General features: G+C 51.3%; 1 protein-coding gene across 3 annotated transcripts in view; it reads left to right on the forward strand.

Annotated features, from left to right (window-relative positions):
- The window catches only part of SLC6A6 (solute carrier family 6 member 6), an 86054-nt gene that overhangs the window by 14512 nt on the left and 47425 nt on the right, over positions 1 to 24117 (forward strand). Inside the window, exon 1 of one of the 3 annotated variants that reach the window (XM_072720213.1) lies at positions 15726 to 15823. The exons of 1 other annotated variant lie outside the window; for it this stretch is intronic. The gene's annotated coding sequence lies outside the window, so the exon portion shown is untranslated. Of the gene's footprint in view, positions 1 to 15725; positions 15824 to 18781; positions 18799 to 24117 lie in introns of those variants that run through there. One more of the 3 variants, XM_072720212.1, reaches the window with a different exon arrangement.

Below are 24117 nucleotides of genomic sequence, written 5' to 3' on the forward strand. Positions count from 1 at the left end.
TTATCTAATCTACAAATGTTAATGACGTTTTGCTGACTGTCTCATATTTACAGAAGCTACCCCCCCCCCCCCCCCCCCCCCGTTGGTTCAGGATCACAGTGTTTTTAAATGGGGCAGGAACCTGAGTTTTCTGCAGATTACTTCTTCACCTTGGTTTAAAACATCTTTACTTTGAAGTCTTTTTTGTTCTGACATTCAGTAAGGAATAGATTTTACAACAGGATACCCTGTGTGTTCGCCCGTACACACACTTGAAAGTGAAACCAGTCTCACAAACCCGCAACTTCAACATCTTTAGGGCTCTGTTCTAGTCTGTTCTCTTTTGTAAAAATGATTGTCCAAAAAAAAAAAAAGGATTGTCCTGACCCTTTAAGTTGATTTCATGACTCACTAGTAGACTCTACTCTAGAATGTGCAAACCACCCTGGCTTCTTGGGTAGAAATTTCTCCCAGGAGGGAAGGTAGTGCCCTGACCCAGCTCTTACTGGTCCAGATTTGGAGTTTGGCTGATGTGGGGACACCTAAGAAGCCAGGACTGGGAGAAAGGCCCTGAGACCCTGGCCCTCTGTTACCTACAGTGGGCCTGACCCAATCATCAACAACCCCCCCACCAGGCCACATGACCCCATGGAGACCTGTTCTTTATTCTGTGCCATCAGGCAGGCATATCCCTGGTGGCTCAGGACACCTCCCTGGCTAGCTGCTGAGTGGGCATGGAGATGTCCAAGTCCATGTCAGCCTCCAGAGTCATTACCATACTGCTCACCAATGTCAGTAAGAATGATCATGAGCATTTATTAAACTCTTTAACAGCATGCTAGTTATGGCACCTAGAGCAACAGCACGTTTTAGCCCACAAGAGTCTTAGGATGTGGGTGCTGCTGTTCTTTTTGTAAAAATGGCAGGTACATTTATTGAGTGCTTACTGTGTGTCAGATACCGCCAGGCACTTTAGAGACTCAGTCCTCAAAATAGCCCTATAAGTTAGACACTGATAGTATCTCCATTGTACAGATGGGGAAACTGAGGCACGGGGAGGTGAATTCCCTCCTCCCAAGGTCACCCAGGTAGGAAGGATCTGAACCCTACCTCTTCTGACCCTGGTGCCTGCACCATCCAGCCCTGCTCTCTCCTCCCCCCAGGCTGGGACCAGACTCCTAGGCCAGCCCATTCCCAAGGCCTTGTGCTCGTTAATGAGTAGCCTGGGGCAGACCAGGAATGAGATGCCTGCTGCTGCAAAGCTGGAGTGCACTGAGTGAGTTCTGCTTCCAGATAAAGAGTCTTGTGCAAGGCTCCCAGCCCCCAGCTGGGCTGGTGATTTTCCGGGCAATAAACAGATAGAAGCCTCTCCTACTAGGTGTGCTGATCCAACCGCAGTTGGTGGGAGCCCATTTCACAGGAGACACAGCAGAGGCTGAGAAGTGGGTTTGCTCTCAGGCCTGTATGTCGCCTCCTCCACATGGCCCTTTGGGTTTATTTTTTCTGGAAGGGCTCCCGGGCCATGTGACACGGCAGGCAGCAGGATTTGGAGGCAAGGCGGTGGTCTCTAGGGAGCACTCCCAGGCGTCTAGGTGTGTGGCCCTCTTACAGAGGCCTCCAGGCTCCCATCTGAGGAACCTGAGGAACCAGATGACAGACACTCACAGCCCCTCAAGGCGCGCAGCAAGCAGGGAGGTGATTGAGAGGTGGGCGTTTGACGGTTGTTCAGCAGACTTGGAGCTGTTAAGGAACCGGCCAAAACTGTGATTGCTGGCAGTGGGAAGTCTGTGGAGCTGGAATATCACACAGTTCTGGATTCGAACCCCTGGCTCCGTCCTATGCCAGCATTGTGGCCTTGAGAGGAGAATCACTGGACTCGAAACCTTGGCTTTCCCACCTGTAAGATGGACCAATAGGAGTACCCAGGAGGATTAGAAAGCATGTATAGTATCAGGGGTAAGGGTCCCTTTGTCCCTGAAGCACTCAACAGGCCTAACAAAATCAGTATGGAGCACCCCCGTACATGTTCTAATTTCATGATCCTTGGCAGGATCCCTTAGCTCAGTCCCCTCATTCGCCTCTGCTGAAATCAGATCTACCCTTTTAGGTGTCTGTGGTCATTTTAGTTGCAGGGGAAACTCCCTGGGCTTGTTCTTTTTTTTTTTTTTTTTTTTTTTTAAGGTTTATTTATTATTCATGACAGACACAGAGAGAGAGGCAGAGACATAGGCAGAGGGAGAAGTAGGCTCCTTGAGGGGAGCCTGATGCGGTACTCGATCCCAGGACCCGGGGATCATGCCCTGAGCCGAAGGCAGATGCTCAACCACTGAGCCACCCAGGTGCCCTCTCTGGGCCTGTTCTAAGGATTCCCAGGGGTCCTGCTCCCCCATCCCCTCCCAGATCCCTCCAGGTTGTGAACTCCGGCAGTGTTCATACAGCAGACCTGTGACCCCTCCAGTGACAGCGACACCCTCTTCACTGGCTCCCTGGAGGAGCCAAGACAGTGAGAAAATGATATTTACTGTCTGTCTGCCCTGATCATAAAAATGATACATTTAAAAAAAATTGAGATAATTTGACATGCAACAGTCTCTAGGTTTAAGGTGTGAAAACATTTTGATTTGATACATTTCTACTGCAAAGTGTGATTGTCACTGTAGTATTAGCTAACACTCCTGTTGGGCCACATAATTACCATTTCTTCTAGTGTTGGGAAGTGATGTATTTTTTAAAAGATTTTATTTATTTATTCATAATAGACACAGAGAGAGAGGCAGAGACATAGGCAGAGGGAGAAGCAGGCTCCCTGTGGGGATCCTGATTCAGGACTCGATCCCAAGACCCCAGGATCACGCCCTGAGCTGAAGGCAGTCACTCAACCACTGAGCCAGCCACCCAGGTGTCCCGGAAGTAATGTATTTTTAATAGGGAAAAGTTGGAGAGCACAGAAAAGTCAAAAGAAGAAAATAAAATTCATCTCCTTTCCTGCCATGGAGACATAACCACCTAACAGGGCATTTGTAAATGTGTGGGTGAATATGCATTATTTACATTTTGCCTTTTAAAATTGAACTCACCGTGTGGCCGTGTTTGGGAGCCAGCTTCCCACCCCCATTCCCCATCATATTTCTTAGCGTTTTTCTGGGTCTTTGATCTTCTAAGTCAGGGTCAGCAGATATTTTTTTAAAGGGCTAGATAGGATATATTTCGGTTTTAGGGTCTTGTGGTTTTACCTCCACTGATCTCAGATGGTCTCACATCTGCACTTATACCCAGAATGCAGTCACAGACAAAATGCAAATGAGCGGGTGTCATTTTATACCAGTAAAACTTTATTTACAAAAATAACCTGCTAGGGCAACCTGGGTGGCTCAGCGGTTTAGTGCCACCCTCAGCCCAGGGCATGATCCTGGAGACCCGGGATCAAGTACCACGTCAGGCTCCCTGCATGGAGCCTGCTTCTCCCTCTGCCTGTGTCTCTGCCTCTCTCTTTGTGTGTCTCTCATGAATAAATAAATAAAATCTTAAAAAAAAAATAATAACCTACTAGATCTGGCCCTGGGGCAGGGGGAGGGGGGGGCAAGTTTGCTGATCACTTGCCCACCCCCTATCCGCACTTCTTAATTACTTTAGTTTGGGCAAACCATCATTTATTGAATTAATCCCCTAGTGACGAGAGATTGGCCCATTGTAGTTTCTCTTTCATGTAAACCACTCTGCTGTGAACATCTTTCTTTTTTCTTTCTATTTTTAATTGTGGTAAAATATACATAACATAAAATGAACCATCTCGACCATTTTTAAGTCTACAGTATAGTAGTGTTAAATATATTCACATTGTCATGCAATGGATCTCCAGATCTTGCAAAACTGCGTGCACTGAACATCTCTGAGTAGGCATCTTTATACACTGGTCTGGTTGAAAAGATTGGAATGGCTAGCCTAAAGGGAGTGTGCTTTTTTAAGGTGCTGGGCACATGTTGCCAAATATTGGCCCTCAGAAATTACCCTAATTGGGACGCCTGGGTGGCTCAGAGGTTGGGCCTCTGCCTTTGGCTCAGGTCGTGATCCCGGGATTTAGTTCCACATCGGGCTTTCCGCAGGGAGCCTGCTTCTCCCTCTGCCTGTCTCTGCCTCTCTCTGTCTCTCATGAATAAAATAAAAAGTCTGAAAAAAGAGAAAGAAAGAAAGAAAGAAAGAAAGAAAGAAAGAAAGAAAGAAAGAAAGAAAGGAAGGAAGGAAGAAATTGCCCTAAGGGAAGCCTCTGCCTATCTTCAGTGACAGCCTCGCAGGCCTCAAGAGGGAGTAGTACCACTTCCCTGGGGAGCCCCTGCCTTCAGGGATTCAGGGAGCCATGGATTGAAAACAACCCATCCCAGAGAAGCAGCCCACAGTCTGCCAGCCTTCCTTTTTTTGGAAAGAAAATAAAAAATCAATAAACAAGATGTGTTAGGAACACTGGACCAGACTCTGAGTTTAATTAATGCCCTTTAGAGAGAGGAGAGGTGTGGTTAAGACCTTAGCTCAGGTGTCCCATGAGCCTGGGCATAAATGTCATTTGGCCTCTACCTAGCTGTGTGACCCAGGGCAGGTCACTTAACCTCTCTGGGCCCTCAGGTCCTCTGTCAAAATAGACATGGTGTAGAATGATGTAGCATCTGTCCTCTCTGGTTGGAAGATCAGGGAACTCTGAAAGTTCTTCACATGGTGGCTGGCACTTGCTGCCCCCCCCCCCCCCCCCCCCCGCCCCCCAGCCCCAGCACATGGCAGTTGGGATTGCTATTCTTACTGCTGCTGTCAGGATTACTTTTAACACCTCTATCACAGTGGTCTGAATATACAGACAGTAACAGCATGTACGGCCGTTCGCAGTTCTCAGGAAGGTTTTCCATCCGTAATACTTGCATTATTTTATAGCGTAGTTATTATTACTGTCCATGTGTAACAGGTGAGAAATTTGAGGCTTGGGAGGGCAGTGGCCAACTCGAGGTCAGCCATGTGTCAGGACAGGGAGCCTGGGCTTTAGTCCACACCTTTGGCTTACACTCTGTTCCACACAGCAGCTGCTGGAAGCTCAGGCCTCTGGGCGACCAGGGCAAGCAAGAGCCTCTTCTTCTGGCCTCACCTGTTGGGGGAGGCTTGGGCCTCCAGTGGAGAGAAGACTCCTTGCTTTCTTTTCCTGTCTCTGGCTCTTAGCCCCAACAGCAGACAGATTTTTTTTTTTTTTTTTTTAAGGAGAGAGGTTACAATTCTGTGTGTGGGGTCCCTCCTCCCACCCCACCCCCATACCACCAAGCAATTCCAGCACTCGCTGGAGGTCCTACCTATTAACTCACTTCTGACACTGTTTACTTTGGGCTGGCGTCAGACACCGCAGGTTAATGATTCAGCCCTTCCAAGGCCGACCTCCTGCTCCCACCTCACTTCTGCTGCCTGTCGCCCAAGTGTCAGGATCGTCACCTGTGCTTTCGGACACCTGGCTATAAATCGGAGCTGTAAATCGGAGCGTCCCATGACCTCCGCCATGGGTTTGATGAAATTGCTAGGGCAGCTCACAGAACCCAGAGAAACATCTTATGGACCAGATTAGTGGTCTGTCCATAAGGGCCAGAACGCAGGGACAGCCACAGGGAAGGGATGCACAGGGCAAGGTGAGTGGGAAGGGGGGTGGAGCTTCCACGTCCCCCTCTCCAGGGGCCACTGCCCCCCCCCCCCGCCCCGTCTCCATCTCTGAATCCCGTCCTTTTACATTTTTATGGCAGCTTCATTACTTTAAGCACGATTGATTAAATCAGTGGCCTTTGGTGATTGAGTTCAGTCTCCACCCTCTCTCCTCCCCGCACGGAGGGTGGGACTGCGAGTTCTAACCCTGGAATCGCGGCTGGGCTGCTTCTCCTAGCAACCGGCCCCTATAGCCTTAGGTACAAGCTAAAAGTCACTCGTTAACATAACAAAAGACACCTTCTCACTCTCATCACTTAGGAAATTACCAGTTATAGGAGCTCTGCCAGCAACCGGGACAAAGACCAAATATATTTATATATATTAGAAATCACAATATCACAGGGGTTTTTTTGTTGTTTTTTCCAGAAACTAGCAGGGCATGTCAAAGACCAGAGCTGCCTGCCGAGGTGAAACCTGAGAGGGCCTGCGGGAGGTATTCCCATCTGTTAGTCTGTTCTCAGCCAGCAGCGGATCCCAAGTCCAGAAACCGAGGCTCCCCGAAGCAGGAGCCTCCCGGATCCTAAAGCTGCAGACGCCTCTGGGTTTGGCAGGCTGGCTCCCTGGGGGAGGGTGCCCGGGGTCAGTATTCAGGCACGACCGCCCAGAGGGTCCCCCAGGACCCCACCTTTATCTACCGGCTTCCCCACCAACATGCTGGGGGACCTTGGATGAGTCATTTCCCTTCTCTGGGCCCTCATTCTCCTCAGGTATAAAACAAGGTTCTGGAATCTTCCCTGGGGGAGCTCCTGGGCTGGCAGTGCCCAGCTTTGGGCATGAATCTGAGCTCAGCCACTTAAGAGCCAGTGCCTGCCGTGATGGCCTCCCTCTCCAGGCTGGGTGTTCTCTATAAAGCAGACAGAAGCGCACATGCCCCAGAGGGTCTGTCGCGTGCTTGAGGGCTGGCCCCTACCACAGCCTGGCAGCCAGGTGTTCCCCCCCTCCCCCGCCGTGGGGCTGTACACTTGGATACCTTGGCTTCCCATAATGAATTCTCACCCCTATGCCTTCATCCCTAGGAGTAGCCAGAGGCAGTTCTGAATCCCCAGCTCCCCTGCCGCACATGCCCAGCCTGACTCTGCTGACTCAGCTCCCACGTTACCTGGCACAGGTGTTCTCTCACCTCCAGATTCCCTCAACCTTGTTCTTTTCATCACCCCTGAGCTCTTGCTCTGTGGGCCCCATCAGGGCTGCCCTGTTGTAAAGGGCCCGTGCCTCCCTCCCTCCCTCCTGCCACAGTGAGGGGACATGGCTCTTATTTATGTTTTCTTATTTTTTTTTAAAGATTTTATTTATTCATTCATGAGAGACACACAGAGAGAGAGAGAGGCAGAGACACAGGCAGAGGGAGGAGCAGTCTCCCTGCAGAGAGCCCGATGCAGGACTCGATCCCAGGACCCCAGGATCACACCCTGGGCCGAAGGCAGATGCTCAACCAGTGAGCCACCCAGGTGCCCCTTATTTATGTTTAAGAGCTGAGTGGTGCTCTGGCCTTCTGTTTGATTCCTCGTCTTTTCTAGGCATCCTACCTCCCCGACCATGCGCCTGACATGAGAGCTTTCTCTTGTCCATTAATTCCTGAGGCCCAGAGAGAGGCCAGGGGTTGATAAGGACTCTAAGGACTTCCCACTGATCAGTGGGAAAGGTGCCACGATCAGTTACCAATGTCTGAGAGGGGAGCAGGATAGGTGGAGGTGGCATTTGGGCTCATCAATGAGGTGAGGACTGACTATAGAACATCCTTGGGAGTGGGCACCCGCTCTGCAAAACCTGTGGAAACAGGGAGGAGGTTAGAAGACCTCGAAAGGTCTGGGCAGCTACCGGGGAAGTGGCTTCCTCTGAGTGGGAAGAAACAAAAGAGCATGCTTGTGGGAGGGTGGGACCCCAAAGTCCCAGGCCCTTTAATTTGTACTCCGTTGAAGTTTTCAGACCAGGAGGCCAGAGTATTTGATCCCTCTTGTGACCTCAGGGCGTGATCTTATTTCATATGCATAAACATTGTAACAGGTGTCATATTTTGTGCTGGATGCCGTAGTGTGTGTGTGAGATCCCTCCAGATATTCTGAATAAAGTTGCTAGATAAAATACAGGGCATCCAGTTAAGGAGAATTTCAGAGAAACAGCAAGTCATGTTTTTAAGTATGCACTTTGCAGTCTGAGTAAATCTGACAAGCTTACCTGGCAAAGTCATTTACCCAGTGGCCAGGGAGGTCATGCTTGCAGCTGGTCCCCATGAACCAGTGGCAGGAGCCCTTTGCCCAGCCCTAGCCCTCCTTGCTGTGGGTCCCTGAGATGTCGCGCCCTGGGCATCTGTGTCTTCCCCCACGCAACAGAAGGGCCAGCCAAGGTGACTTATGAGATCTGTTTTCAACCTGGAGATGCTGAGCACCTGTGACACCCCAGAACTTTACGGTCCTTTCCTCATTTGAGGCATGAAATGGTCCTGTGGCAAAGTTCTCATGTTCTTTGCTTTGTGGATGAAGAAGCCAGGCTCAGGGAGGTGCCCCGTGATCCCGTCCTGGCCACACAAGACTAGGAGTCCTGTCTTCCATGCTTCTGGGCCCCAACTCCTCACCTTGCCCTCCTTCCATGTGTGTGTGTGTGTGGGGCTGCCCTGTGGAGCCCTACTGTTCTTTCTGGATTGTTCCCCCCGCCCCTCCCCGCCTCTCCTGTCCTGTGAGGAGCCCTCATAGTTGAATGAATTGAGGTGTTTACTCAGCATTCCTGTGTCCATTCACTAATGCACTGAGTGTTTTTGGAGCACCTGCTGTATACTAGGCACAGTGTGGGACAGTGGGGATAGAGTGAGGAACAAGGCAGGAAGGGAGAGATGACATAAATGATCATGGTTTGGTTGCAAAATGGCACAAGACATTGTGTCCCGTGTCGTGTTCCTCTCCCCCGCCCAACCAGTGCAGTCGTCAGTGTATATAACCAGGAGGCCAGATCTCTTAGGGTGGAGGAGGGAAGTAACCTTGGAACGCAAGCCACTTCTCATGAGCCTGTCTGCCTTCCACCCTCCTATCCATCCTTCCTCTTGATGAGCATTTTGAGGCTTAGAGAAGTGCATTGACGAGAAGTGCATTGACGTGGCCAAAGTCACACATCCCCTTAAGACATATGACCTCCACTCCTCCCATAGCCAGCCCTTCTGCTGTTTCCTGGCTGTATGAACCCCAGCCAGCCCCACCTCCTACCTGGGCTTCCATTGCCCAATTGGAAAAGGGGTCCACAGGAGGGTGGACCATGATGCCCACCAGGCTAACTGGCAGCAAATAGGAGAAAGTGGTTTGGTATAGTGAAAAGCTTGATGTAGCTATTTCTTATTAATGTGTTTTATTAATAATGGCTATATTAAAGTGCTTTCAAGGATGATTTAGTCACATTAAAAAGTCCAGACATCGAGGAAACTCTTCATCCCCAAAAAACTAGAAAAGCCACAGCTCTGGAAGATCCCTGGGGGCAGGAGCTGCTTCTGGGTACTGATCCCCTCCCCCTCCCAAATCTCTGGCCTTGCCTGTGTCAGCTGATCCCCATGTGGCCTGCCCTCAAAGCTTCCTTGTGGTTGAGGACTGGGCCTGCTGGGTGCCTCTGGGGAGAAGGGCCACCCCCAACTTCTTCAAGAAATTAATCTTATTTCATATGCATAAACATTGTAACAGGTGCTAGTGTTACAAACATAAGTAAGACACTGTCATTTTTTTTAGAATCTTACAATCTATGCAGTGAGACGTAGGTGAACATATGAATTACATCAAAAAATTTTTTAAAATATTTTATTTATTTATTTCTGAGAGACACACACAGAGAGAGAGAGAGAGAGAGAAGCAGAGACACAGGTAGAGGGAGAAGCAGGCTCCATGCAGGGAGCCTGATGGGGGACTCGATCCCAGAACTCTGGGATCACACCTGAGCCAAATGCAGACGCTCAACCACTGAGCCACCCAGGCGTCCTGAATTACATTAAAATTGAGTATCAGCTTTTTTTCCCTGTCTTCTTGAGAAACAATTGGCATGCATCACTGTATAAGTTTAAGGGGTGCCGCATGACGGTTTGTTGTAAAACACTGTGGACTAACGACCACAAGAGATTCTGTCCACATCCATCTTCTCGTAGGTACAGTAGCTCCCAACTTCTTAAGGTCATGGCGGGCAGACCTTTTGTTTTCCCTTCGGCTTTTATGGTTTCTTTGAGAAATGTATGTATTTTCAAACCCCTTCCAGCCCCGCTGAGTGGGGGGAAGGCCCAGATGAGAACCTTCGATGTCTGGGGAAGTTTGGGGAAAACCTGTAAGCATCTGAAAACCGAGAATTGAAAGTCTGTTCATTCAGTGATCAGAGACTTAAGTATTTTCCTGTGCACAGGCCCCAGCCACACCCCGGGGACCCAGAGTCGAGCCTTGCTCTGTTTGTTCAGCCAGGAAACAGCCAGGCCAGCGAGGAGACAAATCAGCCATCCGTCAGTGGGGGTGTCTGGAAGATGCTTTGGGCCCCACACGAAATCAAAAAAGTATCCCAGAGGCCTTGAATGGCAAAAGCATGCCAGGCAGACACAAGCCTGGAAGGGCATTTGCTGATAGAGGGAGGCACCGCTGAAGAGGGAAGCAGAGAGCCGCAGATACCCTCAGTAGCATGGCTTAGCTGCAGGGTTTCTCTGGGCCAGTGAAGAGAGACAAGGGGCTAGGTGGGAGGTCTTGGTTGGTACCCCAAAGGCCCTGCTGAATGCTTGGGCCTTTTTTTTTTTTTTTAAGATTTTATTTATTCATTCATGAGAGACAGGGAGAGAGAGAAGCAGAGGGAGAAGCAGGCTCCCTGTGGGGAGCCCCATGTAGGACTCAATCCCATGACCCCGGGATCATGACCTGAGCCAAAAGGGCAGACGCTCAGCCACCAAGCCACCCAGGTGCCCCCTGAGTCCTGGGGTCTTGATTCACTTTGGGGAGCCCGTCTGGAACCAGAAGCCCCGTTAAAGGTAGTGACTTAGTTGTTCTTCCTGAAGAACAGCCCAGCCCAGCTCTCACCTAAACAGGCTTGCAGGAGCATCACAGGCTCTGCCAGAGGTCCCAAGAGGAAACCCACTCTGATGAGATGTCTAACCTAGTTTTGATGACTCACATGGTTTTGGGAGCATGCGAAATGCCTTGAGAGGGGATGGCGGTGCCAGCAGACTGGGCTGCTTGTCTGACACAGCACACCCAATGGGGAAGCTGTGCCTTTGCTGTTCTCCCTGTGTGAAAGCAGAGCCCTGGGTGCTTGTTTCTGCCTCTGGTCAGTGTTGTTGGTGAACTGTATGAAATGAAAGATGGTGGTCCAGGGGCGTCCTGTTTCTCTCGTAAGAGCAAATCCAGTCGCGTATGGATGCGCTTCCTCCTAACTCCCCTTGTGTAATCCGAGATGGCCCATTTTACAGATGATGTAACTGAGGCCTCAAGGGGAAGTGACATTCCTGAGGTCACAGTTTACAGCTGACCAGGGACAGAGTCAGGTTCCAACCAAAATCTTTAAGGTGACACAGCAGAGGCAGAAGGGGAACTAGGCAAAGGGGGTTTGGGGAACAGGGTCTCACAGTGGGTGGTGTCCTGGGGAATTCAGAGAACAAAGCTGGAGAGGCCGGGAGGGTGACAGCGCGGGCCAAGGGCAGGGGTGGGGAGGAATTATGTAGAACTCAAGCCATCTGGGGGTCAGCAGGGACCAACTGCCCAAATAAATAGATGAGTCAATTTAAAAGGATGGATTTCTTGACTATTTATAGTCGTGGCCTAAATCTCAGGTATCCTTGTCCCCAAGGAGTAAAAGGAGACTTTTTTCTGATCAGCCAGGCTATCTAAAGGGTGAATAAGCTGATTAAGTCCCGGGCTGCTGCGGAGGATGGGACGGTGCTGGAGGGTCAGGGTGAGAGTGAACTCAGAGGCAGTGGGGGAGGCGAGGTTAGTCCCTTCCCTTCATCAATACCTTATTAGCCACCTAATTGCTCTAAGTAGCCCGAATTGAAATGCTTAACAGTTCTTCCTGGCCTGAGGGGCCAGCGTTTAGTAATCCCAGCAGGTATACATAATTAAATGGGAAGACCCTTGTAAAGCATTTAGCACAAAGCCTCCTGGAGGTGGATGTGTTTATCCTTGCTATTTTTTTTGTAGTGAGGCTGACCCAGGACCTGTGATCTGGGGCTGCCCGGAGACCTGGATTCTAAGTCTAACTAGTTAATTTGCAAAACGACACCCCCTATCTGCTGCTGGCCTCAGTTCTCTCCTGTGTCAAGAGGGGGACTTCCTGGCATCAATGCCCAGAGTCAGGTGGTTGAGGACCTAGGATTCTGGAATCCTCCCTGCCTCTTTCTGGTTGTGCAACTTTGTTTAAGTCACTCAACCCCTCTGAGCCTGAGCCTCAGATGGGGTATGATTCCTCATCTCAGAGGATGGTTGGTAAGGACTGGGTGAAAATGTGGCACCGAGTCCCAGGCGCTGAGCTGGTCACGCACCATCGCTCAACCCAGGGAGCTGATGTTATTCTCTGGGTCTGGCTGTGCAGTTGGAGGACTTCCCATACTTTTAAGGCATTTAGAGTGTGGTTTTTGTTGTTGTTGTTGTTGTTGTTGTTGTTTTTGTAGTTCTATGAGAGTCTCTGAAAATGTTATAAAGTCTCATTACCTTTGAACTGATTATAGGAGAAACGCAAGCAACCATAATCAGTGAAAAGTGATTTAAAATGCAAGAAGAAAAATATTTAGCATGATTAAAAAATTGCTACGTTAGAATTATATCAAAATGCCCAACAGAGTGCCAAACACATAATGTTACCTGCAACTATTTTTGTTTCCAGGCAGTAAGAACAGTTGGAATTGGAACAAAAGGTTGCTATGACGATGATACACCAGGGTCCTCATTCACTGCCTCCAGGGAGGAGGCCCACCCGCTGCCCTAGAGCATCCCCCAACCACGGGAGAAAGAAACTGGGATTACAGCTGACCAAATGAGCAATTCGTTCTGCTGGGAGATGGACAGGATGGTCAGGGAAGGCTTCCTGGGGGAAGTGTCATTTGAGAACAGAGAAGAGCAGAGATGTACATTCCAGGTCCTGAAATGGCTATAAAAATGCACCAAGCTGCGAAAGCCCAGGGCCCCTCAGGCAATGACATAGAGGCAGTGAACCAGCAGGCAGTGAATCAGCGAGTCCTATGGTAAAAGAATCTGCACTGGCTTTAATTCTAGGGGATGTTCCTAACTGGTGGCATTTTTCTGGAGTATGCAGTCTCTGGGCACCTGGGATGTGTGTTGGAAGGGGCATTGTGACCTCATGAGCAGATATTCTGAGGCCCATAGCCAAGGTGCTGGCCATCTTTTAACTCTCTAGGGCTTCTGATGTACCAGTTTCCCAGTGCCTCGGGTAAGTCATGTTTGCATGTCCACCTGTGTCCCTATCTGCTCACAGAGCCTCTATCTGTCCCCTTACAGAACCCTACTGGGCTGCCTTCTGTGATGCAAGCTTGGGAGGTCCCCAACAGCTGCGGTTACCTAGGAAACAGTGTCTAGGGAGTCCACCCAGGAGAGGGAACAGAGAACAAACGTGGGAGCCCTTCTCTACTCTGACCTGAGTGGTCCTGCTGGAGGTCTGGTGGGAACAAGGTCTTTCCCAGGGGCATCCAGCTTGGAGTGGGCCATGGCTCCCTTTGCTGAGAACTATTCACCCAAGCTGCCCACCCCACACCACCAGTGGGACCCTCTGTTTACCCACCACCTCGGTCCAAATCCTCGCTGCCCCTGAGCTGACGGGAGGTAGGTTGCTGGGTAAACAGGCAGGGCATTCCCTTGGGGTCAAAGACTTCTGTGGGATGTGGTGCTCTGTATGTCCTGGACCTGGGAAGGAACTCCTCAAATAAGTAAGTTGAGCTGGTCCTGGGCATCCAAATAGTAGCAGGCAGGGCACCTGGAGGCCTAGAACACAAGTTGAAACACTGGAGACCGAAGCTTTTGCACCTAAGCCTCAATCTCCCTTCCTGTAAAATGGACACATGAGACCAGATGGTGGGGTTGAGTTTCATGAACTAGTACATGTCCACAAAACAAATGGGGGTTGAAGAAGGGAGTAGCCCACCCTTGGGCTGGCAAACTTCTTACCGTAATTGCTGTTGTCTTACCTTCCTACTAGCAGGCCACTTGTTCCCTGAGAGCAGCTCCAACACGAATAACGCTTGCCTTCATGCATGACATCTTAGCAGGCACCTGTCTGTGCGCCTGACCCTGTGCTGACGGGTTTACCTGCATCGGCTGCATCACTTCATGTGATCACCCCTTTGCCCTGAGACAGTGGGGCCGTTATCAGCCAGATTTTACAGATGAGGAAACAGAGGCGCGGTAGGCTGCCCTGGGTCCCACAGCAGAGCCTGACTCGGGGCTTCCTGGAAAGCCCCTTTCTCTTTTCAAGCCTCAGTCTGCTTATCTGTAAACCCTGGGCGTCGGGGTCCGGGTCTGATGGCCAGTTGAGGGGACTCAGGGACCCAGAGACCTCCAGCTAGGACCTTCGGGGTTTTGAGGCTTCTGGGAGTTGAGGGGGTCACAGAATCTGATTTCTATAGCTGCAGCCAACCTGGGGGAGACCACCAAGCAGCTTCTTCTCCCAGATGTTTTTTTCACAGCTGCCCAAGGAAGGAGGGGGCTACTTGGCCATTTGCTCCAAGGACACTTCCCTCACTGCTTGTCAGACCCGCTCTGCAGCCCGTTTCCCAGCAGTGTCTGTGGCGCTAACTTTGCTCCCAAGGCCAGGCCCCAGGCCCTGAAAACTTCCGCCTCCCCAGCTGGGCAGGCACCACTGCCCATGGGGTATTGACATGTTGTGCGGGGAGTTGCAGGCCCTGGACAGCTGCCTGAGATGTTCTCCTGACCCTACCCCAAGGGGAGGTGGAAGAGGTGACAGGAGGTTTCCACATCCGTGCTCAGATCCCCAGGGAGCCACCAACCTATAGGACCTATATTGTTCCATAGTCAGCAAGAATACTGGGAGGGGGGCCCAGAGTCCCCTGGTTCCACCCACTGTGGAAGAGGAGTGAAAGCTGGATAGAAGGTGGGGGTGTTAGGGTGATGCCCTACCTGGCTGACCTGCATTCAAACACTGGTCCCGGCTCTGAGGTGATGTCAGGTGCCCAGACATGCCCAGCAGGTGCACGGGACATGCCCAGCAGGCCTTGGCTCTGAGTCTAGGCTGTCACTGGTCTCAGGGTCATCATCCTGATAGCTCACGCTTGTTCAAGTGCTAGTCTCGGTGGTCGATCCATATTAGCTCATTTCATCTCTCAACAACCCTAAGAAGCAGGGACTATTGCTATCATCGTACTATATTTGAGGAGGCCCCAGGTAATCCACCTGCCAGCCCCAACCTTGATTTCTCAAACTCCTTTTAACTTTAACAAGCGGATAGAGGGAGTATTGCCTTGTCCCAAATCCAGTCTGTCACCTGCTCACTGGGTAACATTGGCTGGGTCCTGTTTCCTCTCTGAGCCAGTTTTCTTACCTATAAACTGGGGGCAAAAGGGCCCATCCCCCAGAGGTACTATAAGGGGCAGTGGCAAAAGGGAATAAGAGAGCCTCTGGCAAACTGTTAAGTCTGGGCACGTGGTTCTGGGGTCGTCCTTGGACTCAGTGCAGCTGACAGAAGTAAAACCCAGTCTGGCGCAGCCCCCAGCTGCTCTGGCAGGGGACACCGTCGTCCATGGGCATAAACACATGCACACGGCTACGCGTGCTCACATGTATTATCATTGGCCAGGAGTAGATTCTTTCATTGGTTGATTTTGTTTTACATGTTACCTAGCATCTCCCAGTTCATTAGCATCGCCCTTCCCAACCTCACCTCATTCTAAGATTCACTTGGCAGGGGTTGGTTTAATAATCTTGAAGATGGAGAGTCAGGAGGTCTGGGGCGGGTCCAGGCATCTGCATTTTCAGCCAGAGTCACAGGCAATGCTGATGTTCAGGCACCTGTGGTCATCCACCAGCTTGGCCCAGAGACTGTAGCAAGGAATGGTTTTACAGATTATGAGGACCACTCTACAGATGAAGAAACTGAGCCTTCCCAAGGAGAACTTTGAACTTTGTCCAGGGTTGAAGTCTGAGCAAGAGCCTAGCGCCAGGTATGGCAACACAGGCCAGAGGAGGCCGAGGGGGTGGGGGCACGGGGGGAATAGGGTGAGCAGGAAGGGCTTCCTGCAGGAGTGACACTTGGGCCGGGTCTTGAAGGTGGGTGGGATCTATCTTCAACATAAGATAACCCACAAAGCACAGGATTGAATGGGATGATGATGGAGAAATCAAGGAATTCCCAAGACTCAGGCAGGACCGAGGAGAGGTAAGGTGGCAGAGACTGGGGCCCGGGTGGTGTGAAGTATAATGAGGTTTGGAATCCAAGTGGGGAAATAGATTACTCTCCAAGCAGCTGGGAGCCACCAATAGTTCTTTAGCTGAAGATGACAAGAACTTTCCTGTCTAGAAACAAGCTTGGCTGAGGAGTTTCCAGTGGTTGAGGTGGCCTCATCTTGTGTTGCTGCATGGGTGACTGGCTATGAGGAGGCAGTGGCACATCCGCCACACCGTGCTCTTGGTGGACATGATTAGGCCACACGTGGAATTACAGTGGAAGGTTAAGGGAAGTGGAGGCTGTCTGGAGGTTGCCTGGGAGATGGTCTGCACAGTGCAGAAATGTCACTCTTCCCTGGAGTCCACCCACCCCTGGTATGGATTTTAATGCTGAATCCTTCTAGCTCAACAGTAGCTGCTGTTAGGCACCATCTCATAGCCCTGGGAGTTGCCCCTCCCGCCGCACCACTATCCGCCAGCCTGACAGAATTAGGCATCAGTTGGGTCCAGCCAGGTTGGGAATAAAGCTTTACTTTCAGCCTCTGGTACCCACTGTATTTCACTGGGTTGGGGTGCTGGGAGCCTCCCTGCCCTCCATTACCTCCTCCCGACCTCACTTCCCCCTTCTGAAGCAAGATTCCTTCAGCTCTGATGGCCCATCTGTGAAAGAGGCTGGTGGCTTTTGTTAGTCTGCTGTGGGTCTGGGGCCTCAGTTTGCTCATCTAGAAAGTGGGCTTGCATTTGCATGTGCCAATACCCTAATCCCCATTTTGAGCCTTCCAGTTTTTTTTTTTTTTTTTAAAGATTTTATTTACTTGAGAGGGAGAGGTAATGAGAGAGAGAGAAGGAGCAGTGGGGAGAGGGGGATGAGGGAAAAGCAGACGTCCTGCTGAGCAGGGAGCCCCATGCGGGCTTGATCCCAGAACCCTGGGACCATGGCCCGAGCCAAAGGCAGACATTCAACTGACTGAGCCACCCAGGTGTGCCCAGCCTTCCAATTTTTGTGCGGGATCCACAAGGACCCTCTAGTAGTACTTGACAGAGCTTTAGGAGACCAAGGAGAACACACTTGAAGATCTGTTTTGGAAGATGCTCAGGAACACCTTGGTTTCATGAAAATTGATTTCCTAAAGGTTTAGGGCTCATCTATCAAAAGAGGGAGAAGCTTTGTAGAGTTTTGCACATTTGAAGAGAACCCTGCTCAGATACTGGGGACACATCCCCTCTTTGTCTAGCAGAGAGGATGTCTGACTCATCCTTACTCTGTCGGCAGCCCTGCCTGGTCCTAAACATCTGCTGCCATCCAGTGTTCTCCACCTGGCTGAAGAATCCTCACGGCTCCAAGGTAGCACCTAGTTACTCCTGTGTTGAGTGTCCCCAGGGTTGTGAGCCTTAAGTGTTCTGACAATCGTCTGTAGTGCTGGGCCTCCTACTGGGTGTCAGGAAGCAGGCCCTGGGTGACCAGAAGTACACAATTACAATCTGGGCTGGTGAGCTTGGGGCCAGAGGTGGTGTGACCCACAGAGCCCAAGGAAGACACTGGGGAGGACTCAGGACCATTGTCCTGGGGGATCACTTGAGGATAGCCTGTGCGTTACTCAGGGGACAGTGCCAGACTAGGGGAACAGAATGAGCCAAGGCATGGAAGTATGAGAAAGCCTAGAGGTAGGTATGTGGTTCGGTTGCCTCTGGGGATTTCAGGTGGGCTTCGGATGATGGAGGAGACCTGACACTTGACTTTCAGATACATGGAGAACATTCCAGGCCACAGCCCCTTTGCTCTGAAATGGAGCACCAGCAGCGGGCAGCAGACATGCCTCGTTGATCATCACTGTTGTCTTGCTAAGTCTCATGCCTCTTTGTTCCACAGGCACCAAATTCCCCTGGAGCTAAATTTTTTTTAGTGTTTTTTTTTTTTTTTATATAGATTGTATGTATTCATTCATGAGAGACACAGAGAGAGAGGCAGAGACACAGGCAGAGGGAGAAGCAGGCCCGATGTGGGACTCGATCCCAGGACTCGGGGATCACGCCCTGATCGAGGGCAGACGCTCAATCACTGAGCCACCCTGGCGTCCCTGGAGCTTAATTTCTAAGGGAAGGTGAAGTATGGGTGCAGCTAGGAAGGAAGTTCCTTCCTCACTGAGTGGAGACATGTTTAAAAGAAGAACTAATAGCAGGGGCCTTGTTTACATATATTTAATGAGCTAGGAGCCTTCATGCCCTGTAGATGGGATGTTATGCCCATCCTACAGATGGTAACGCTGAGGCTGAGATGCTGTCCCAAGCCGCCCAGCAAAGAGTACTTTGGCTGTTTCCATGAAGACATGGAGACATGACTTCTGACAGAGCCCTGGTGACAGACTTGGAGGTGACTGGCTCCTAGTGGGTGTTGGGCCACTGGTGTGCCCTTAGCTGGCCTTGTCACTGAGGGCCTATCTCTTTCCAGTTTCTGTAGAGCTAAGGAGGGGCCACCCTGTTAGCTTTTCACTACCAGTGAGAGGAGGGCGGCTTTGGGGTTCTTACAGCTTAAAAGGGGAAGTCTGAGGAAATGGAAACTGAGCTTTTCTTTCTTTCTTTCTTTCTTTTTTTTTTTTTTTTGTATCTTTTTTTGTGAGCTCCAGAAATACTCCTGGGTTCTGCAGAGCCGGCCTCAGGACCATGGTAGACCCTACCCCACCCCCACTTCCGGCCAAACTAGGCTGAAGGCTGGGGTGGTGGGGAAGCTGACAAGAGTGACAGGCTGTGGCTGGTGAGTCAGTGCCAGGAGGCCGTTGCCTGCTGACTCACTGCCCTGCGCACCAAAACAGGCCCCTGAGCACCCCCTTACACATCATGGCGGCCCTCCCCTCTCTCCCCGCTTCCTCTCGCTCGGCTGAGCTTTGGCTGTGGTGGCGTATGCTGGAAGTCTATACGCAGGTGGCATCTGGGTCTCAGCCCGCCCACACCGAATCCATGAGGCCGGACTGTTCTCGAGCCTTCTCTGGGAGTACAGGTCCAGCCAGGCTGCAGGGCCCCGTCCGGAGCGTGCCGGGGGCCTGCTCCTTGGAGCTCCTTCCATTTGCCCTGGACCAGATGCATAACTCCCGTCCTCCTGAACTTGTAGAATAATTTTTGTGTTACTTTGGCAAAACGAGCCCCTCCCCTGTCTCTGGAGATTGGCACCTGGAGGGCAGAAAGGTGACCTTGTATCCCCCTGTGGTGGCCCTGGGCCAGCAGGGTGGTCATGCTTGGTTACCATGGGACCCGTGGGGCTTTTCCTGCCCTTTCCCCCAGGTGAGTAAGTGCTTGAGGTCATATAGCATCAGAGGCTGACCCTGTTTTTCCCAAACCCACGGGCTTCACCCCTAGCGGTAAGGGTACAGACTCCGTGCACCAGGGCATTGTCTTCTGTGGCACTGGTGGTGTAGTCCTTGGCCAAGGGGAAGGAGTTCCAGCCCCCCATCCTTGGCTGATCCCTTTTCATAAAGAACAGTGGCCCCCTTCAGCCAGTCCTGCAGGTACTTGGTACGTGATGGGGGTGCTGGGTGGCTCCCTGGTGTTGGGGGTAAGGACTCCAGTTAGTTACAGGCGCCCACTAGGAAGTCCTCACTAGCAACAGCTTACAAGGAAAAGCCCAGCATGGGCCCTCAAATCCCTTCCAGAGTGGAAGGGAGGGGTCGGGCAGGCGGTCAGGAGAAAGCAGGGGTTGTCGCCAAATGGTTGAGTCCTGGCCCAGCACAAAACTCTCCAGGGGTTCCCACCAGCCTCTGGCTAAATCCGGCTTTTAGTCCCGGCCTCCAGACCTGGCCTCCTGGCTAGGTCACCTTGTGCCCTACCTCCCTTTGCTCTCTGACCCGCACTGGACTTCTCTCTGTTCCTTTACCATGGCCTGTGACCTTCCTGGTACACGCTGTTCCCTGCTCTGAGAACAACATTGCCCAGATGTTTGCCCCACAGACCTCAGTTTCAGTGTGGTTGAAAGCATGGACCCCTGCAGCCCATTGCCTGTGTTCAGATCCCCACTGTGTGACTTTGGGCCAGTGACTTCACGTCTCATTGATGCCTGAAAAGGCTTAACAATGGGGACTGCCCAGGTCCAGTCCTCGGTGAGCTTCTGCCATTATGAAACCTTTTACCCCCTCAAGAGGGGCCTTCCTGGCTCCTGGGTCCTTGTCACCTCCATCGCATCCCGCTTGATTGTCTTCTACATGCTGGTCCTGTAAATGTCTATCTCTCCTTCTGGAACATCAGTGACTCGGGGCTCACGTCCATGCCCCTAGTTCCTAGAGCAGTTCCTGGCACCTGGTAGGGTAGATCGATAAGTGTTTATTCAGTAGGCCCTGCTTGCCAGAGCTACCCTTGCTCTGCTTTGCCCCTGGACATCCGAGGTGCAGAGGGGCAGTACTTGGGCTGTGAGACCCAGTGGAACCGGAACTAGACCCAGCCTTGGACTCCTAGGTCAATGCCCTTTCCCCTGACTCAGTGGCCTGCTTGGCCCATGCAGGGGTGCCTCTGTGTTGCGCGAGGTGAGTGCCCCTGCTTGCCTTCACCCCCGGGAGCCCGCCCAGCCGGCCCGCCCCCACCCCTCAGCCCCTCCCTGGGCCCAGCCCTGCGCCTTCTCCCCACCCCCACCATTTGCATGTCCTCTTTTTGTTTCATCTCTGTTGGCTGCCTGTGGTTCTCTGGGCTTTGGGTCAGTGCCTGCCACATCCGAGGAGATAAGAAAAATATTTGGACCTAGTCCTCAGACCTTTTACCTGTAAATGTTTTTGTGAGATGAGGATAAGGTAGCTGTAACTGGGCCCACATCCTGCCCGCCAGTGTCGTCCCAGAGGCCAGTTGTATGCAAAACCTGCTCACTTTCACCCACTTTTTCCTCTGTAAACCGCAGACCAAGAAGTAGGACTTGCTCTGGTAGGTCCCTGTCCAGAGGTCACCTTGCCTCTAGGGGCATGGAATCAGGATCTGGATGCAAATCCCAACCCACTGCCTTGTGGCTATGTGCCTCGGGCCACATCTTCCGCTTCTCTAAGCTTTACATCCTGATCTGTGAAAGGGAAGGCTCCGTGAGGCTTGGGGAGAAGTTGACACTTGTCCGTGGGTTGAGGTCTGATCATGTGCCACGCAAGGTGCTCTCAGCAGAAATGAGGGGCTCTGAGGGGAGACCTGCATTTTTGTGGGGTGGAGGGTTTGCAGTCAGATCAGGGGAAGGGAAGACCTGGCCCACAGGCGCGGAACCCCAGGTAGATAACAAGCCCTATCCCCCAGAGATGTCAGGCTAAAAACAATTCCCCAAACAGAATTCACTTTCACTAGGATCAGAATGTGGTTGCTCATTGTTCGACTTTATTCCGGGCAAAACAATGCCAGACTTCCTGGATGACCTCACTGGGGCGAGCCATTGGGCCTGCGAGGCCGGGCTGGTCAGCATCTCCAGGCAAGCCTGCCCTGCCCTTGGCTGTGGCCACTTTGGGTGACCTGGGGTAATGGTGTGACCAAAGAAGCCAAACAGTTTGTATTGGGGCCACGCAATGTTTCAGAAATTAGAAAACTGGGTAAGGCCATTGGAGCCAAGGAGAGCCGCCCATGGCTGGAACCTGGGCTCCCATTTGTTCGCCACAGGCCCTACTGCTCCCCGAGGCCTCCCTGCCTCCCCGCTGTACTCTTGTCTTTCACCTGCCGGGCCCTTGAGATTTTTCAGGCACGACTTATCCCAAGATACAAACAGGTAAACAAGATAGAAGGATATAGACCACATGATTCAATCAAAGGATTAAATCTTTTTTTTTTTTTAAGATTTTATTTATTTATTCATGAGAGGCACAGAGAGAAGGCAGAGACATAGGCAGAGGGAGAAGCAGGCTCCCCATGGGAAGCCCAATGTGGGACTCGATCCCAGGACCCTGGGATCACGACCTGAGCCAAAGGCCGACACTCAACACTGAGCCACCCAGGGGTCCCAAATGATCAAATCTTTTAAAAGTGTACCTTTTTATGGAAAAGTCGAAAAGCCTTTCTTTGATTACTTCCTACTTTTCTTTTCAAAAACAGCTACCTTTAAGGTGCAGGGTGAAGTAGTGCTCCCAACACACTTCATGCTTTTGTTTATTTGTTCAGATGGCTTTTGGTGTCTATTTATTTATTTGTTTATTTTTGTGCTTAATTTTCAAATGCTTCCTGGGGCCAGCATCGTGCATAAGGAGCATGCCCTTGGCAGGCATTACTAACTGATCGCAGCACTTCTACTCCCTGAGCCTGTCCCTTGCCTGGAACCTGTGGACAGTGCTTGAAGGAGCACCATGAGCTCTCTCAGAGAAGTCTGGGAGGCTCTCCTGCCCGCTGGAGGAAGCCTCATGGTCCAGAGGGCCACGTGTCCTGGCTACCTATGCCATTTCGTCAGCCCACCTAGCTGGTCCCTAGGGCCCCGGGCTGGCGCTGGCTGTGTCCTGTGGCTCCTCACTTCCCTGTTCACCTTCCCCTACTTCCCTGATGTGTCCAGTCCAGTGGCTTGAAGCTGACTTAAAGGCACCAGGCCTGATTTCACTTTGCCGACTTGCCTAAAGCAGGTGATCCAAAACAACTGAGTGCTGGAGAACATGGGATTGAGGCTGAAACAGATCGGGGAGCCATTTGAAGCTCCAGCGGCCTTTTACCTGCTGTGTGATTCTGGACAAGTGACTTCACCTCTCAGGCCGAGTCAGCAAAACGGGGATGGTAATGGCTCCCGTAGAGGGGGTTAACTGAGAAAATGCTTGCAAAGCACTTTGCACAGTGCTAAATAAACGTGCCTGTAGTTAATGCTTAATAAAGGCAGCTTGCTTTTCTCTTCTTTTTAAAACACTCAGGATATGATGCCTACCACACAGTATTAATAAAATTCCAATGTGGGCAGCTTATTTTCTTCAGCGGTCACTAATATTTATTAATCACTGAGTATGTACCAGGCCCTGTGCTGGACATTTTACAGGCATCATCCTGTTTAATCCCTATGAGGTGGTTCTTTTAACTAATGAGGCACACAGAGAGGTTGTTATTTGTTCCAGGTCACACAGCTGGGTTGTGGCCTCAGTGAGCCCAGAACCCTGGCTCTGCAGTGGACTGGGAAACGAGGAAAGGGGAGGATATAGCCCTGTTCTCAGGGCAGGGCTGTCCAGGTCTCTGGTCTCCCCACCTGTGATATGGGTGGGTCTTTTAGATCTCTCTTGGGATTCTGGGAGCCACTTACCTAACCCTCAGAGGTTCACTGAGAAACACTGACTGTTCAGTGAGGCCCAGAGATGGATCTTAAAGGCTGACTGAGGGCTAGGTACTTTGGAGATGGGAGGTATTCTAGAGAGGAAACAGCAAAGTACCTGCCTTCTTATTTTGAAAACCTGATAAAAGCTCATGAGTGGTTAAGTCCTGACAGTGCGAGATTTAAATCATTGTTCTTTTCCAGAGCAATCCTTGTGGGAAGCTGATTGTTTTTACTTGAGAAGGTTCAAGTTCTGCAGGGATGGGTGAGAATTTCCCAGCTTCTGGGCAGCTCAGCCAGGAAAAAGAGGCAAGAGCTTGGTTTCGCCACAGCCTTGGACCGAGGTGGCAGGTGCTGGGGGAGGCAGCCACAGCAGCATCTGCAACTTGATTCAAGATCCAGCTGGCTAGTGTATGGGCACCTGGGGCCAGAGGGGTTGGGAGGGCAGGACTCAGTCCCCAGCCCTACAGTGCTCTACCTCTGCAGTCCTCTTCCCTCGGGCCTCAGCATCTCCATCTGCAAACAGTGCAGATGCCTCCTCTTTCCTAAACTTTGCTCTGGTCCCCAAGGCATTGGGCAGATCAAGTTGGGAATTCTGACTTCTGTGCCTGGCCTCAGGCAGGCCATTCGCTTCCCCGTCTGAGCTTCAGTTTCCTTCATCTGTAAAACAGGACTAAAAAACCCCTTCGACAAGAAGGCTGTTAGAGGAGTAAGTAGAATTTAGTGACAGCTCCACACAAAGGAAGCACCAAAAATCTGGTAGTTATACATTGGGCAGAAGCCAAGGCACATCTGATAAATCGCAGCATTGCTTGCACCAGGTTGAATCTGTCCCAGGGACGTGCCGAAGCCGAC

The sequence above is a fragment of the Vulpes vulpes genome, chromosome 9 (genome assembly GCF_048418805.1).
Source record: "Vulpes vulpes isolate BD-2025 chromosome 9, VulVul3, whole genome shotgun sequence".
Lineage (NCBI taxonomy): Eukaryota > Metazoa > Chordata > Mammalia > Carnivora > Canidae > Vulpes > Vulpes vulpes.